This window comes from Coregonus lavaretus (genome assembly GCF_964263955.1).
Source record: "Coregonus lavaretus genome assembly, chromosome: 35".
Taxonomy (NCBI): Eukaryota; Metazoa; Chordata; class Actinopteri; order Salmoniformes; family Salmonidae; genus Coregonus; species Coregonus lavaretus.
In genome coordinates this window covers 10,576,648-10,595,125 of record NC_140022.1, presented here as the reverse complement: position 1 = coordinate 10,595,125, position 18,478 = coordinate 10,576,648, and the positions used below count along the sequence as shown (strand labels likewise).

At 42.4% G+C, this 18,478-nt stretch overlaps 1 protein-coding gene and 1 long non-coding RNA gene across 2 annotated transcripts in view; both read left to right on the top strand.

Annotated features, from left to right (window-relative positions):
• Positions 1 to 18,478, top strand: part of LOC311109868 (uncharacterized protein) — a 309,567-nt gene that overhangs the window by 68,235 nt on the left and 222,854 nt on the right. The window lies entirely within an intron of this gene.
• Positions 13,479 to 15,420, top strand: LOC311109873. Its single transcript, XR_014610649.1, has 3 exons — positions 13,479 to 13,548; positions 15,107 to 15,157; positions 15,396 to 15,420. It is a non-coding gene; the product is annotated as an uncharacterized lncRNA (long non-coding RNA).

The window sequence follows — 18,478 nt, the reverse complement described above, 5'->3', positions numbered from 1 at the left end:
TGAAGTCTATGCACATCTCTTTGGTCTTGTTGGTATTGAGGACCAAGTGTGATTTGTCACACCACTCTACAAAGTCATTTAGGATGGTGTTCCTCGTCATCATGCAACAGGCTGATCAAGGCAGTGTCATCAGCGAACTTAATGAGGTGTCTGTCAGGATGGAAACAAAACACATCCCTGAGGAGAGCCTGTGTTGGTGGTGCATATGTCCGACACGTGGGGATCTACTCTGACCCGCTGTGACCTCTGGCTCAGGAAGTCTAACAGCCACAAAACCATTCCCCCATCTAAGGAGAAGTCCCTTATGAGACTCTGTGCCAGAATGTAAGGCTGGATTGTGTTGAAGTCAGAAGAAAAGTCAACAGAATAATAATAATATGCCATTTAGCAGACGCTTTTATCCAAAGCGACTTACAGTCATGTGTGCATACAGTGGGGAAAACAAGTATTTAGTCAGCCACCAATTGTGCAAGTTCTCTCACTTTCATAGGTACACGTCAACTATGACAGACAAAATGAGAATTTTCTTTCCAGAAAATCACATTGTAGGATTTTTAATGAATTTATTTGCAAATTATGGTGGGAAATAAGTATTTAGTCAATAACAAAAGTTTCTCGATACTTTGTTATATACCCTTTGTTGGCAATGACACAGGTCAAACGTTTTCTGTAAGTCTTCACAAGGTTTTCACACACTGTTGCTGGTATTTTGGCCCATTCCTCCATGCAAATCTCCTCTAGAGCAGTGATGTTTTGGGGCTGTCGCTGGGCAACATGGACTTTCAACTCCCTCCAAAGATTTTCTATGGGGTTGAGATCTGGAGACTGGCTAGGCCACTCCAGGACCTTGAAATGCTTCTTACGAAGCCACTCCTTCGTTGCCCGGGCGGTGTGTTTGGGATCATTGTCTTGCTGAAAGACCCAGCCACGTTTCATCTTCAATGCCCTTGCTGATGGAAGGAGGTTTTCACTCAAAATCTCACGATACATGGCCCCATTCATTCTTTCCTTTACACGGATCAGTCGTCCTGGTCCCTTTGCAGAAAAACAGCCCCAAAGCATGATGTTTCCACCCCCATGCTTCACAGTAGGTATGGTGTTATTTGGATGCAACTCAGCATTCTTTGTCCTCCAAACACGACGAGTTGAGTTTTTACCAAAAAGTTATATTTTGGTTTCATCTGACCATATGACATTCTCCCAATCCTCTTCTGGATCATCCAAATGCACTCTAGCAAACTTCAGACGGGCCTGGACATGTACTGGCTTAAGCAGGGGGACACGTCTGGCACTGCAGGATTTGAGTCCCTGGCGGCGTAGTGTGTTACTGATGGTAGGCTTTGTTACTTTGGTCCAAGCTCTCTGCAGGTCATTCACTAGGTCCCCCCGTGTGGTTCTGGGATTTTTGCTCACCGTTCTTGTGATCATTTTGACCACACGGGGTGAGAACTTGCGTGGAGCCCCAGATCGAGGGAGATTATCAGTGGTCTTGTATGTTTTCCATTTCCTAATAATTGCTCCCACAGTTGATTTCTTCAAACCAAGCTGCTTACCTATTGCATATTCAGTCTTCCCAGTCTGGTGCAGGTCTACAATTTTGTTTCTGGTGTCCTTTGACAGCTCTTTGGTCTTGGCCATAGTGGAGTTTGGAGTGTGACTGTTTGAGGTTGTGGACAGGTGTCTTTTATACTGTTAACAAGTTCAAACAGGTGCCATTAATACAGGTAACGAGTGGAGGACAGAGGAGCCTCTTAAAGAAGAAGTTACAGGTCTGTGAGAGCCAGAAATCTTGCTTGTTTGTAGGTGACCAAATACTTATTTTCCACCATAATTTGCAAATAAATTCATTAAAAATCCTACAATGTGATTTTCTGGATTTTTTCCCCCTCAATTTGTCTGTCATAGTTGACGTGTACCTATGATGAAAATTACAGGCCTCTCTCATCTTTTTAAGTGGGAGAACTTGCACAATTGGTGGCTGACTAAATACTTTTTACCCCCACTGTACATGTTTACGTATGGGTGGTCCCGGGCATCGAACCGACTACCCTGGCGTTACAAGCACCATGCTCTACCAATTGAGCTACAGAGGACCACAGAACCCTGGCATGGGATTTGGCGCCCTCTAGATATCTATAGACCATGTTGAGGAGAGTAAGAACGGCATCATCAACTCCTCTGCTGGGCTGATAGGCAAACTGAAACGGGTCGAGGAGCTTCTGGGTGGCACTAAGAATATGACTTCTCACACTTTTCTCAAAGCATTTCATTACTAAGGATGTCAAGGCGACAGGGTGGTGGTCATTCAGCACAGAGGGATTAGATGCTTTAGGAATGGGTATAATTATTGAGTTTTTCCACAATACTGGCACGTGTTGCTGGTAGAGCGAGGATTGCTAAATATCTGTAAAAACACCAGTTAATGGTTCAGCACAGTGCTTTAACACGTCCAGTTATTTTGTCTGGGCCTGGGCTTTTGTGTGCGTTACATCCCCTGAACAACTTTACAACATCAGCCTGTTTAACATCAACCCTCTCAAACATTTGTTTTACCTCCGACACAAAGTCGTCAGATTCAAATCTTGAGAAGAAAACATTCAGTTCATTAGCCATGTTCTGGCCCTCATGTCTCCCAAGGTCAGCATTGGTTAGCCATGTTCTGGCCCTCATGTCTCCCAAGGTCAGCATTGGTTTTTACCCTGCCTATGTGGGAGGCACTAGCCATGGATTTAATCCCTCGCCAGGCCACCCTTGAGTTTCCTGAGGAGAGGGTCCTCTCCACCCTTTGCTTGTATACCTCCTTGTCCACCAGTATCTGTCTTTTGATCTCACGTTGTCTAGCCTGTCTATTACCATCAGCATAAACTGCCTTCTTCCTATTAAGTAGTGATTTTAGATGTTTTGATACCCAAGGCTTATTGTTAGGGAAGATTTTACAAGTTTTAGTAGGCACAACTGACTCAACAAGGAAGTTTACATAGTCTGAAACAACATCTGTGAGTTCATCAAGATCAGAGCTGCTATCCTCATATACCTCCCACATAGTACAGTCAAAACACCCTTGGAGATGAGTGATACTATTGTCGTTCCAGATCTGAACAGTTTTAACTGTAGGTTTCTCCCTCTCCAGGAGCCGACAGTAGGTTGGCCAGAGGTAGACAACATTGTGGTCTGATGTCCCCAGGGGAGGTCTAGTGGTGGCAGACAAATCATTTGGTATTGTCCCATAGCACAAATCAAGAGTCTTATTTTTCTTAGTGTGACATTTCACATACTGCTGGTACATGCGCAGGATCTTGTGCAAAGTACAGTTGTTAAAATCTCCTAAAATAAATGTGGGTGCGTCGGGGGAGATGGATTCCAGTTTCTGTGACAGATTATAAATCATCTCTGATGCTTTTGTTATATTAGCTTTTGGTTGAATGTACACAACGGTAACAAACAATTGGGGGAACTCACGGGGCAGATAGTAGGGTCGCAGTGACACAGAAAGCAGTTCAATGTTGGGGGTACAGAGTATCTGTCTTACCAGGATCGATTTACACCACTGGTCCCTGACAAGCAGGCCACAGTGATGTTTCCCTGTGACAGTCAGATCACGGGCCGGCTCCACTTCCCTGTCCGGGACTCTGTCATCCAGCCAAGTCTCAGTAAACGCCAGCAAACAGGCCTCCCAGTATTCGTGTTGGAAGCACAGATTCTCTGACAGCTCATCCACTTTCCCCCTCAGTGACTGGGCATTGATCAGCAAGGTGGTGGGTAAGGGAAGTTTGGTCTTTAATTTTTAAGTCTTTGTCTGATTCCCCTGCGTTTTCGAAGTTTGCATTTGGGTTCGTAATCCACTCGCAGACAATCAGGGATTAGATGGGCCATTGGGATATCGATGGCGTTCGTGTTTGAGTTGCATTGTAGTAGGAACTCTCTGCTGTATTGGATTCCGCTGCCAGCAGTGTTTTCATCATTTAGTCCATCTGTAGCGGGTACACGATCAACAAGATCAGTCTAACACCCCACCACTGTAAAGCCATCGTTGACAGATGGTTTACAAACAAAGTGTACAAATTAAAAACATAAAAGAACGTCACACCAAACTTCACACACACTGTGGGATGCAACAGAGCCTCGCACTCCAGGAACAGGGTTGCCTATCCCTGATCTACTGTATGTTACAAATCAAATAGTTCCATCATCATCATTAAATATTGTCACAACAAAGATGTTTGAGAATGCTAAACTGATCTATTCTCTCTTCTTCAGCTAAACCCAGTGATGGAAACAACCAAACCACAGGCAAGTCATCCAGCTCATTTAAGACGTCATGAAGCAGAAGTAGGATAGATGCTCATCTGCATATCTCAGAATATCACGAGAACATAGATTGATTGCTATTTTATTTGAATTCTGTTTTTAATTACTTTAAGTAGGAAGTCTCTGTTTAAGTCAATGACACTTGATGGTAAGACACAGTGGCATTCCCCTGGAATTCTGCCACTTAGCATCCTTTTCATGGTCATCTAGAAGTGAACACAACAAATACTAATGTGGTCTGTGTATGAGAATGTTAAGCTCCACTTTTCTCTCTTCTCTTCTCCTCAACTAAAGGCAGTGCTGGAGTCCAGCCAGAACAAGGCAAGTCATCCAGTTAAGATTGTAAAGCAGAAGTAACTTCTTTAAGTAGCATTTGATGCAGTAGGAGAGAGGCTGTAGTTGATGTTTTCCTTCTGTGTGATTCTGCAGAGGTTACGGTTCCGCTAACGGACATCAACATAACAGGGGAAGAGGATGCAGACAATGCTGGAAAGGGGCAGGAGAATGGAGGTTTGTATGAAACTTAAGCGCATAGTTTACCTGGTAACAGAGTGCACTGGCAGTTACAGTACACTCAAACCATATTTGTCCCGGAGGATTTGATTCCTATAACTGACTGATTCTTAAAAGCTAAATATACTGAACAAAAATGTAAATGCAACATGCAACAATTTCAACGATTTTACTGAGTTACAGTTCAAATAAGGAAATCATTCAATTGAAATAAATTCAGTAGGCCCTAATCTATGCATTTCATATGACTGGGTAGGGGCGCAGCCTTGGATGGGCCTGGGAGGGCATAGGCCCACCCAATTGGGAGCCAGGCCCACCCACTAGGGAGCCAGGCCCAGCCACGTGGTCTGCGGTTGTGTGGCCGGTTGGACGTAGTGATCCCTAATAAATACAAATACTGCCAAATTCTCTAAAACGACATTGGAGGCGACTTATGGTAGAGAAATGAACATTAAAGTATTTGACAACAGCTCTGGTGGACATTCCAATTGTACGCTCCCTCAAAACTTAACATCTGTGGCATTGTGTTGTGTGACACAACTGCACATTTTAGAGTGGACTTTTTTTGTCCCCACACAAGGTGCACCTGTGTAATGATCATGCTGTTTAATCAGCTTCTTAATATGCCACACCTGTCAGGTGGATGGATTATCTTGGCAAATGAGAAATGCTCACTAACAGGGATGTATACGAATTTGTTCACAATATTTGAGAGAAATAAGCTTTTTGTGCAAATGGAACATTTCTGGGATCTTTTATTTCAGCTCATGAAACATGCAGCCAACACTTTAAATGTTGTGTTTATATATAGGGTTAGGACTACATATTTATACCCTAACCATGATGTGTTACCCTGGATACATTGATACTCTGATACATTTATGAAATGTCTGCTTAAAGTGGGAGGTGAGTTCATGTTGAAACCAGACAAGTCCACAGTGCCTGGCCCCATCACAAGCATCTTATGGAAGCATAGGAAGAACAAGGTGGCAGACTGAGCTGAGAATCAGTGGATTGACAAAAACAGACTGGAGTTTAATCTGTGGAGTTCAACAGCGAACTGCTTGACAAGACATATAAACTATCTGTTATCAGGATGTGTTTCTGTATGCGTGTGTGTGTTCATATATCTGTGTGTATGTATCCGTGTGTATGTGTGCGCGTGGTCGTGTATGAAACAGCAGGTTATGCAGTGCCTCACAAGCATAATTTTTGTTTTGTATACAGTCGTGGTCAAAAGTTTTGAGAATGACACAAATATAAATGTTCATAAAGTCTGCTGCCTCAGTTTTTATGATGGCAATTTGCATATACTCCAGAATATTATGAAGAGTGATCAGATGAATTGCAATTAATTGCAAAGTCCCTCTTTGCCATGAAAATGAACTTAATCCCCAAATAACATTTCCACTGCATTTCAGCCCTGCCACAAAAGGACCAGCTGACATCATGTCAGTGATTCTCTCGTTGACGAGGACAAGGCTGGAGATCACTCTGTCATGCTGATTGAGTTAGAATAACAGACTGGAAACGTTAAAAGGAGGGTGGTGCTTGAAATCATTGTTCTTCCTCTGTTAACCATGGTTGCCTGCAAGGAAACACGTGCCGTCATCATTGCTTTGCACAAAAAGGGCTTCACAGGCAAGGATATTGCTGCTAGTAAGATTGCACCTAAATCAACCATTTATCGGATCATCAAGAACTTCAAGGAGAGAGGTTCAATTGTTGTGAAGAAGGCTTCAGGGCGCCCAAGAATGTCTAGCAAGCGCCAGGACCATCTCTTAAAGTTGATTCAGCTGCGGGATCGGGGCACCACCAGTGCAGAGCTTGCTCAGGAATGGCAGCAGGCAGGTGTGAGTGCATCTGCACGCACAGTGAGGCGAATACTTTTGGAGGATGGCCTGGTGTCAAGAAGGGCATCGAGGAAGCCACTTCTCTCCAGTAAAAACATCAGGGACAGACTGATATTCTGCAAAAGGTACAGGGATTGGACTGCTGAGGACTGGGGTAAAGTCATTTTTTCTGATGAATCCCATTTCCGATTGTTTGGGGCATCCGGAAAAAAGCTTGTCCGGAGAAGACAAGGTGAGCGCTATCATCAGTCCTGTGTCATGCGAACAGTAAAGCATCCTGAGACCATTCATGTGTGAGGTTGCTTCCCAGCCAAGGGAGTAGGCTCACTCACAATTTTGCCTAAGAACACAGCCATGAATAAAGAATGGTACCAACACATCCTCAGAGAGCAACTTCTCCCAACCATCCAAGAACAGTTTGGTGACGACCAATGCCTTTTCCAGCATGATGGAGCACCTTGCCATAAGGCAAAAGTGATAACTTGCAACAGGCTGATCAAAGCAGTGTCATCGAACTTAACGAGGTGTCTGTCAGGATGGGAACTAGTACAACTATTAGTGTACAAGAGTGGGGACAAAACACATCCCTGAGGAGAGCCTGTGTTGGTGGTGCATATGTCCGACACGTGGGGACCTACTTTGACCCGCTGTGACCTCTGGCTCAGGAAGTCCAACAGCCACAAAACCATCCCCCCATCTAAGGAGAAGTCCCTTATGAGTCTCTGTGCCAGAATGTAAGGCTGGATTGTTTTGAAGGCAGAAGAAAAGTCAACAGAACCGTGACATGGGATTTGGCGCCCTCTAGATATCTATAGACCATGTTGAGGAGAGTAAGAATGGCATCATCAACTCCTCTGCTAGACTGATAGGCAAACTGAAACGGGTCGAGGAGCTTCAGGGTGGCACGAGGGCCAGAACATGGCTAATGAACTCAATGTTTTCTTCTCAAGATTTGTGTCGGAGGTAAAACATACATGCAAAGGGTGGAGAGGACCCTCTCCTCAGGAAACTCAAGGGTGGCCTGGCAAGGGATTAAATCCATGGCTAGTGCCTCCCACATAGGCAGGGTAAAAACCAATGCTGACCTTGGGAGACATGAGGGCCAGAACATGGCTAACCAATGCTGACCTTGGGAGACATGAGGGCCAGAACATGGCTAATGAACTGAATGTTTTCTTCTCACGATTTGAATCTGACGACTTTGTGTCAGAGGTAAAACACATGGAAGCATCATTACAAATGTTTGAGAGGGTTGTTATTAAACAGGCTGATGTTGTAAAGTTGTTCAGGGGATGTAACGCACACAAAAGCCCAGGCCTAGACAAAATAACTGGACGTGTTAAAGCACTGTGCTGAACCATTGACTGGTGTTTTTACAGACATTTTCCAATCCTCGCTCTACCAGTTCCAGTATTGTGGAAAAACTAAATAATTATTCCCATTCCTAAAGCATCTAATCGCGCTGTGCTGAATGACTACCGTCCTGTCGCCTTGACATCCTTAGTAATGAAATGCTTTGAGAAAATTGTGAGAAGTCATATGCCAAGAGTGTGCAAACTGTCATCAAGGCAAAGGGTGGCTAATTTGAAGAATCTCAAATATAGAATAACTTTTTATTTATTTAGCAGTTTTTTGGTTACTACATGATTCCATGTGTGTTATTTCATAGCTTTGATGTCTTCACTATTATTCTACAATGTAGAAAATAGTAAAAATAAAGAAAAACCCTTGAATGAGTAGGTGTGTCCAAACTTTTGACTGGTACTATACATTATACTGTGTATTATAAGTATTGGAGGTTTTCTTTCAAATGATCAGATTAGAGAAAGTTTGTCCTTCTGTTCTCCTTAACATCAGAAGTCAGCAGATCCAGTAGTCCTAAATATGAGTCAAGGCCTGAGGGTAAGAAGACACAGTGGCATTCACCTGGAATTCTGCCACTTAGCATCCTTTTCATTGTCATCCAGAAGTGAACACAACAAATACTAATGTGGTCTGTGTATGAGAATGTTAAACTCAACTTTGACTGGACTACTGATGTAGTCCAGTCAGAACAAGGCAAGTCATACAGTTAATTTCAGACTGTATAAAGCAGAAGTAACTTCTTTAAAGATGTACTATAAAGAAATCACTAAGTTTCCTGGTTGATAAAATTCTAATAGTTTGCCTAATTTCAGTTTATGTGAAGAAACAAGCAGTCATTGTGTAGAGAATCATTGTACCATCTAAACCGCTGTGAAATATATGTTTCCATAACCAAAAATGTTGTATATTCAGCTGTTTGAAGCTGATGTACAAAACCGAAATGGGAAGCATAGAAATAGAACAGATTTACCGCTTCTTAGACTTGCTTACAATGGGAATGAAAGATCAATAACTCACATTTCTATGTGAATTTGTAAGGGTCGCCCAAAAAGTTACATATCGTAGCTTTTAGAAGTGTTTGATGCAGTAGGAGAGAGGCTGTAGTTAATGTTTTCCTTCTACGTGTGATTCTGCAGGGGTTACGGTTCCACAAACGGCCAACCCCAAAACAGGGGAAGACGATGCAGACAAAGATGGAAAGGGGCAGGGGAATGGAGGTGTGTATGAAACTTAAGCGGATAGTTTACCCGGTAACAGAGTGCTCTGGCAGTTACAGTACACTCAAACCATATTTGTCCTGATGATTTGGTGCCTTGATTCACCGCTGCTGAATTGTTGATGTATTTTTTTTATGTATATATTTTTGCCAAGATGCTTTTAAATGGATAGTCATTGGCTCAATAACCTGAAGTCTATGGGAACAGCTACACTATATATAGAAACGTATGTGGACACCCCTTCAAATTAGTGGATTAAGCTATTTCAGCCACACCCATTGCTGACAGGTGTATACAATCGAGGACACAGCCATGCAATCTCCATAGACAAATATTGGCAGTAGAATGGCCTTACTGAAGAGCTCAGTGAATTTCAACGTGGCACCGTCATAGGATGCCACCTTTCCAACAAGTCAGTTCGTCAAATTTCTGCCTGGCTAGAGCTGTCCCGGTCAACTAAGTGCTGTTATTGTGAAGTGGAAACGTCTAGGAGCAATAACGGCTCAGCCACGAAGTGGTAGGCCACACAAGCTCACAGAACGGGACCGGCGAGTGCTGAAGCGCGTAGCGTGTAAAAATAGTCTGTCCTCGGTTGCAACACTCACTACCGAGTTCCAAACTGCCTCTGGAAGCAACGTCAGCACAAGAACTGTTCTTTGGGAGCTTCATGAAATGGGTTTCCATGGCCGAGCAGCTGCACACAAGCCTAAGATCAGCATGCACATTGCCAAGTGTCAGCTGGAGTGGTGTAAAGTTCACCGCCATTGGACTCTGGAGCTGTGGAAACGCGTTCTCTGGAGTGACGAATCACGCTTCACCATCTGGCAGTCTGACGGACAAATCGGGGTTTGGCGAATGCCAGGAGAACGCAACCTGCCCCAATGCATAGTGCCAACTGTAAAGTTTGGTGCAGGAGGAATAATGGTCTGGGGCAAGTTTTTTTTATGGTTCGGGCTAGGCCCCTTAGTTCCAGTGAACAGCATACAATGATATTCTAGACGATTCTGTGCTTCCACCTTTGTGGAAACAGTTTGGGGAAGGCCCTTTCATGTTTCAGCATGACAATGCCCCCGTGCACAAAGCGAGGTCCATGCAGAAATGGTTTGTTGAGGTCGGTGTGGAAGAACTTGACAGGCCTGCACAGAGCCCTGACCTCAACCCCATTGAACACCTTTGGGATGAATTGGAACGCCGACTGCGAGTTAAGAAGATTTTTTAGTAAACTATGAGATTAACTCTGTTTATCACAAACATGACGAACATGGAGTCAGAATTAGACATGGGTGCTCTCTGATGCTGGGCGGGAACATGATTGGTTCCTTTCACTGGGTTTGTGTGTGTGTGAAGTGTGGATCTGACCTTGGGTCGAATTCTTTGCTCTTACCTAATCCATGGCTGTCTTACCTTATTGGAGACTGAAACCAGACTGTTGCCTTTTGACTCTCTCCTCAAACAAAGTAGAGAGAGTGGAGCCAGAGTTGAACAGAGTTTAGACTAATCATGAGTAATTACAGCATGACGGGAGGGAAGAGAGGAGTGGGTTTGGGTATGTTTGAAAGATTGAGTGTGGACCTGTCATGTCCAACAATCAATCTTCAGGTCAAGCCAGGGTGAGCCGGGGTTGAACAGAGTTTAAACTGAACATGATTGTTTTTGCATGACAAGGGCGTGATTGATTATACTACTATTGATTCTAAACTGAATAAAAGTCCAATTTAGCCGCTATCATAGACTAAGGAAGTGGGCGGAGCGGTAGAGAGGGGGAAACTGAGGATGGTGGTGGGGGAACCCAAGAGGGAGGGGCTTTAAGCTAAGATGTATGTGAATATGACTATATAAAGGGAGAGCTGAGATGTAGACGGGAGGTGCTCTGCAGACCAGCTCGGCTTCCGTTACTCTATGTAATAAAGTCTATCTTGATTCTACAAAAACTCTGGAAGAACTTTGATTTTTAATAAGTATAGTGATAATTTTCCACATCACGAGCCAGGCCTAATCGCCCAACATCAGTGCCGACCTCACTAATGCTCTTGTGGCTGAATGGAAGCAAGTCCCTGCAGCAATGTTCCAACATCTAGTGGAAAGCCTTCCCAGAACAGTGGAGGCTGTTATAGCAGCAAAGGCGGGACCAACTCCATATTAATGCCCATGATTTTGGAATGAAATGTTTGACAAGCAGGTGTCTAGATACCTTTGGTCATGTAGTGTAGCATGTCATTGCGCTAACACTAGTAGCAATGCCCCCCGTCTACCACTGCTGAAAAAGTCCTAGGGAAAACACTGCTGTAACCGACTGATTCTTAAAGGTTAAATATAATATACTGTGTATTATAAGCATAGGAGTGTTTCTTTCAAATGATCAGATTAGAGAAAGTTTGTCCTTCTGTTCTCCTTAACATCAGAAGTCAGCAGATCCAGTAGTCCTAAATATGAGTCAAGGCCTGAGGGTAAGAAGACACAGTGGCATTCACCTGGAATTCTGCCACTTAGCATCCTTTTCATTGTCATCCAGAAGTGAACACAACAAATACTAATGTGGTCTGTGTATGAGAATGTTAAGCTCAACTTTTCTCTCTTCTCCTCAGCTAAAGGCAGTGATGGAGTCCAGCCAAAACAAGGCAAGTCATCCAGTTAATTTAAGACTGTATAAAGCAGAAGTAACTTCTTTAAAGATGTATTATACAGAAATCACTAAGTTTCCCGGTTGATAAAATTCTAATAGTTTACCTAATTTCAGTTTATGTGAAAAAACCATCAGTCATTGTGTAGAGAATCATTGTACCATCTAAACCGCTGTGAAATATATTTTCCATAACCAAAAATATTGTATATTCAGCTGTTTGAAGCTGGTGTACAAAACTGAAACAGGAAGCATAGAAATAGAACAGATTTACCACTTCTTAGACTTGCTTACAACGGGAATGAAAGATCTATAACTCACATTTCTATGTGAATTTGGCTGGGTCGCCCAAAAAGTTACATATCGTAGCTTTAAGCAGTGTTTGATGCAGTAGGAGAGAGGCTGTAGTTAATGTTTTCCTTCTACGTGTGATTCTGCAGGGGTTAAGGTTCCACAAACGGCCAACCCCAAAACAGGGGAAGACGACGCAGAAAAAGCTGAAAAGGGGCAGGAGAAGGGAGGTGTGTATGAAACTTAAGCGGATAGTTTACCCGGTAACAGAGTGCTCTGGCAGTTACAGTGAACTCCAACCATATTTGTCCTGATGATTTGATTCCTGTAACTGACAGATTCTTAAATGCTAAATACATTATACTGTGTATTATAAGGATAGAGGGTTCATCTAGAACAGGGGTGTCAAACTCATTCCATGAAGGGCTTAGTGTCCGAGGGTTTTTGGTTTTTCATTTCAATTAAAACCTAGACAACCAGGTGAGGGGAGTTCTTTACTATTAGTGACCTTAATTCATCAATCAAGTACAAGGGAGGAGTGAAAACCCGCAGACACTCGGCCCTCCATGGAATGAGTGTGACACGTGATCTAGAGGGTTACTAGAAATGATCTAATTAGAAAAAGTGTGTCCTTCTGTTCTCCTTAGGAGCTGAAGCCAGCAGATCCGGTAGTCCTAAAGTGAAGTCAGAGCCTGAGGGTAAGGCACAGTGGCATTCACCTGGAATTCTGCCACTTAGCATCCTTTTCATTGTCATCCAGAAGTGAACACAACAAATACTAATGTGGTCTGTGTATGAGAATGTTAAGCTCAACTTTTCTCTCTTCTCTTCTCCTCAACTAAAGGCAGTGATGTAGTCCAGCCAGAACAAGGCAAGTCATCCAGTTAATTTCAGACTGTAAAAAGCAGAAGTAACTTCTTTAAAGATGTACTATACAGAAATCACTAAGTTTCCCGGTTGATAAAATTCTAATAGTTTACCTAATTTCAGTTTATGTGAAAAAACAAGCAGTCATTGTGTAGAGAATCATTGTACCATCTAAACCGCTGTGAAATATATTTTTCCATAACCAAAAATATTGTATATTCAGCTGTTTGAAGCTGAACAGGAAGCATAGAAATAGAACAGATTTACCACTTCTTAGACTTGCTTACAACGGGAATGAAAGATCTATAACTCACATTTCTATGTGAATTTGTCAGGGTCGCCCAAAAAGTTACATATCGTAGCTTTTAGAAGTGTTTGATGCAGTAGGAGAGAGGCTGTAGTTAATGTTTTCCTTCTATGTGTGATTCTGCAGGGGTTAAGTTTCCACAAACGGCCAACCCCAAAACAGGGGAAGACGACGCAGACAAAGCTGGAAAGGGGCAGGGGAAGGGAGGTGTGTATGAAACTTAAGCAGATAGTTGACCCGGTAACAGAGTGCTCTGGCAGTTACAGTGAACTCCAACCATATTTGTCCTGATGATTTGATTCCTGTAACTGACAGATTCTTAAATGCTAAATACATTATACTGTGTATTATAAGGATAGAGGGTTCATCTAGAACAGGGGTGTCAAACTCATTCCATGAAGGGCTTAGTGTCCGAGGGTTTTTGGTTTTTCCTTTTAATTAAAACCTAGACAACCAGGTGAGGGGAGTTCTTTACTATTAGTGACCTTAATTCATCAATCAAGTACAAGGGAGGAGTGAAAACCCGCAGACACTCGGCCCTCCATGGAATGAGTGTGACACGTGATCTAGAGGGTTACTAGAAATGATCTAATTAGAAAAAGTGTGTCCTTCTGTTCTCCTTAGGAGCTGAAGCCAGCAGATCCGGTAGTCCTAAAGTGAAGTCAGAGCCTGAGGGTAAGGCACAGTGGCATTCACCTGGAATTCTGCCACTTAGCATCCTTTTCATTGTCATCCAGAAGTGAACACAACAAATACTAATGTGGTCTGTGTATGAGAATGTTAAGCTCAACTTTTCTCTCTTCTCTTCTCCTCAACTAAAGGCAGTGATGTAGTCCAGCCAGAACAAGGCAAGTCATCCAGTTAATTTCAGACTGTAAAAAGCAGAAGTAACTTCTTTAAAGATGTACTATACAGAAATCACTAAGTTTACCGGTTGATAAAATTCTAATAGTTTACCTAATTTCAGTTTATGTGAAAAAACAAGCAGTCATTGTGTAGAGAATCATTGTACCATCTAAACCGCTGTGAAATATATTTTTCCATAACCCAAAATATTGTATATTCAGCTGTTTGAAGCTGGTGTACAAAACCAAAATGGGAAGCATAGAAATAGAACAGATCTACCGGTTCTTAGACTTGCTTTTAACGGGAATGAAAAATCTATAACTCACATTTCTATGTGAATTTGGCTGGGTCGCCCAAAAAGTTACATATCGTAGCTTTAAGCAGTGTTTGATGCAGTAGGAGAGAGGCTGTAGTTAATGTTTTCCTTCTACGTGTGATTCTGCAGGGGTTAAGGTTCCTCAAACGGCCAACCCCAAAACAGGGGAAGACGACGCAGACAAAGCTGAAAAGGGGCAGGAGAAGGGAGGTGTGTATGAAACTTAAGCAGATAGTTTACCCGGTAACAGAGTGCTCTGGCAGTTACATTACACTCAACCCATATTTGTCCGGATGATTTGATTCCTGTAACATTATACTGTGTATTATAAGGATAGAGGGTTCATCTAGAACCAGGGTGTCAAACTCATTCCATGAAGGGCTCAGTGTCTGAGGGTTTTATTTTTTTCCTTTCAATTAAGACCTAGACAACCAGGTGAGGGGAGTTCTTTACTAATTAGTGACCTTAATTCATCAATCAAGTACAAGGGAGGAGTGAAAACCCGCAGACACTCGGCCCTCCATGGAATGAGTTTGACACGTGATCTAGAGGGTTACTAGAAATGATCTCATTAGAACAAGTTTGTCCTTCTGTTCTCATTAGCAGATGAACCCAGTGGATCCAACAGTCCTAAAGATGAGTCAAAGCCTGAGGGTAAGACACAGTGGCATTCACCTGGAATTCTGCCATCTACTATGTTGTTGTTTACCTTGAGGATTGGTAGAGCAAGTTTGTGGTCCAGAATAGACAAACTAGGGAATCCCTGTACTGTTTGATTGTTGTAGCTTGTGAGGGTGTGAAGGGAGACCAGGGATGTGTGTGCGCGTGCGTGCTTACCTGCATGTGTATGTATGATTAAGTCCAACTCTTCTGTTGTGTGTTTTCTTGCCAGAAACCACACCGTTGATGGAGTAGAAAGACAGACTGTAAAGAATCCAGTGTTTTAGGATGGTAAGTCTGAGTCTGAGAAAGACACTAACCACAAGATTTATTAAGAAAGCATTTGGAAGTGCTCACATTGTTATTACATTGTTATTATGTGTGTGATCAACATGTGGGATTTTTCTTTTAATTTGGATGCCATGAAAGTCAAACATTGAAGAGGTGAGATTGGTGTTGGCATTCTTAAAGCCAGACTCAGTGTCAGTTTCGTCATTTTGTTTACTTTGTATGTTTTGTTTTGTCGCGTCAACAAAACAAACCCAGCCATGATGTCATAACATACTCTAGAGTCTAGGCTACCTGAGAGAAATCTGACCTGCAATTTGTAAACAAAGCTGCTGTATTTATAACATAAGACCAAGAGTTTTTCCAGACCATGTGACCTGACCAGGGAAAAACTCCTGGTCCTAGTCATTAGTAATGTTTTGTCTGATGATCTCTGATCTCTATTGCTTCCTTCCAGCTGGTGGTCTTCCTGGTGGGGAACTGAGGACCACAAAAATGGGGTTTGAAGGCTCTCAGTACATGCCTCCATGTCTGTTACATTGAGACAAACGACCAAGAAGAGAGAAACTGTTGGAGATGTTTTTAATGTACTATACATTTAAAATGGAAAATAGGCAAATATTGCACATAGTAACTTGCATTCAATCAGATGAAGTACAGTGAGCTACAAAGTATTGGCACAGAGACATCTTTTGTTATTTTGGCTCTGTACTCCAGCACTTTGGATTTGAAATTAGATAATGACTATAAGGTTAAAGTGCAGACTGTCAGCTTTAACCCGATATGAATGAGAATACCCTCAAATTAAAGCTGACAGTCAGTCTGCACTTTAACCTCATAGTCATTGTGTCATTTAAAATCCAAAGTGCTGGAGTACAAAGCCAAAACAACCAAAACACGTGTGACTGTCCCAACAATTTTGGAGCTCACTGTATAATGTGATGAGCCGTGTGCTTTATGAACTTACAGTACTTCAGACATTTGAGGGCAATATTTGTATCTCAGAACATTTGATGATTGACAAAAACAAGAGATTCTTACCCTTTCTCACTATTCATACCTCGTCTTTACAAATCTCCATCAATTTGTGCAGGTTGTTTTTGTTGTTTGAAGCCATAGTATCAATCACTTTGTGGTTGTATGATACCTTTTCAGGTATTTTCCCCAGAGCGCTTTATGCCAACCCACTCCACTTTCTGTTTTAAATCGCAGCTTGTGAATGTCTTATATCATTTCAGAATTTACTAATTCTTCAAGCCTTCACTTGACTTATATCAAGGTATTTGTACAGGTTGTTATTGTTATAGTTATTTTAATCAGAGTAATTTATGCCAACCCCCACACTAGGCAAAGTCTAGTGTAGGGAGAGAGTGTTGGTTGAGAGGAACCAGGCCTGAGGTAGAGCTCATCCTCATCTGCCTTGTAAAGAGAGTGCTCTGCAGTACTGAGATGTTGTATTACTAACAACAATGGTGCATGTGTATTTGTTTTAATACCTTAATATTCCTTCAAATTTCCCTCTGGTATACAGTGCTGCTTGAAAATATGTGAACCCTACAGGGCTGTCATTATTTTTGCTATAAAATATTAAAATAAACTTAAAATCCTTATCTAAACCCCAATTCGTAATAAAGACATTCAAGTAAATGACAAACAAAAAAGAAATGATATTTTCATTGTTTATTTAACAGAAACTCAGATTCGATGTGTCCAAAAATATGTGAACCCCTTCAGTCAATAGCTTGTGGCACCTCCATTAGCAGCGGTAACTTCGACTAAACGTCTCCTATAGCCAGTAAAATCAGTCTGACATCTGTTTTGAGTGATTTTTGCACACTCCTCCTTACAGAATTCAGCCAATTGAGTGAGGTTTGAGGGGTTTCTGGCATGAACTGCCCGCTTCAGGTCATGTCACAGCATCTCGATTGGATTTAGGTCAGGACTTTGACTTGCCCAATCCAAAACACAAATCTTCTTTCTCCTGAGCCATTCTTTGGTAGATTTGCTTGAATGCTTTGGGTCGTTGTCTTGTTGGAAGACCCATTTTCGTCCCAGCTTTATCTCCTTGACTGATGGCCTGACATTCTGTTCAAGAATCTCCTGGTATACCTCAGAATTCATGGTTCCCTTAATGATGTGAAGTCATCCAGGTCCAGAGGAGAAAAAGCAGCCCCAGATCTTGACATTCCCACCACCATGCTTGACTGTTGGGATAAGGTTATTTTGGTGGTAGGCAGCGTTGGGTTTTCACCAAACATAGCGGTGTTGATTGTGACCAAAAAGGTCAATTTTGGACTCAACGGTCCAGAGACTGGACTTCCAGAAACCTTCAGGTTTGTCCAGGTGGTCTCTGGCAAAGTTAAGATGGGCAGTTTAGTTCTTTTTTGACAGCAGAGGCTTTTTCCTAGCAACCCTCCCATGAATGACATTTCGATTCAGTGTTCTTCTGATTGTTGAAGCATGCACAGTTACCTGAGATGCAGCAAGGGAGGTCTGCAAATCTCTAGATGTTATGTTTGGGTTGGCTTTTACCTGATTTATTATTGTTCTTGTGGCTCTTGGGGATATTTTGGAAGGGCGTCCACTTCTAGGCCGAGTTGCTGTCATGTTAAATGCTCTCCATTTGTAAATTATTTGCCTCACAGTGGACTGATTATGTTATAGCCTTCCCCAGACTGATGTGCTCTCACTACCCTCATCCTGATGTCCTCTGCGATCTCCTTTCTTCTCGGCATGGTGTGCTTTGCATTCACCTGGATGGGGAACACCAAATTGACCAGGTTTCTTATCTCTATTTATCAGAGTCCCGCCCAAACTCTTTCCTAATGATCTCTCCTTTGATTCGTTCATTTGGTAGCTAATTATTTACCCACCTGATTCTACTTACCTACTTGATTTAACCAATGCAACCTAGGGTTCACTTATTTTTGCACCTGCAATAATTACTTTTTAATTTTGTTTTTCTACTACACGCATGATTTCCTCTACACCAACATATGGTATTGGTAAATATAAACCTGTTATGTC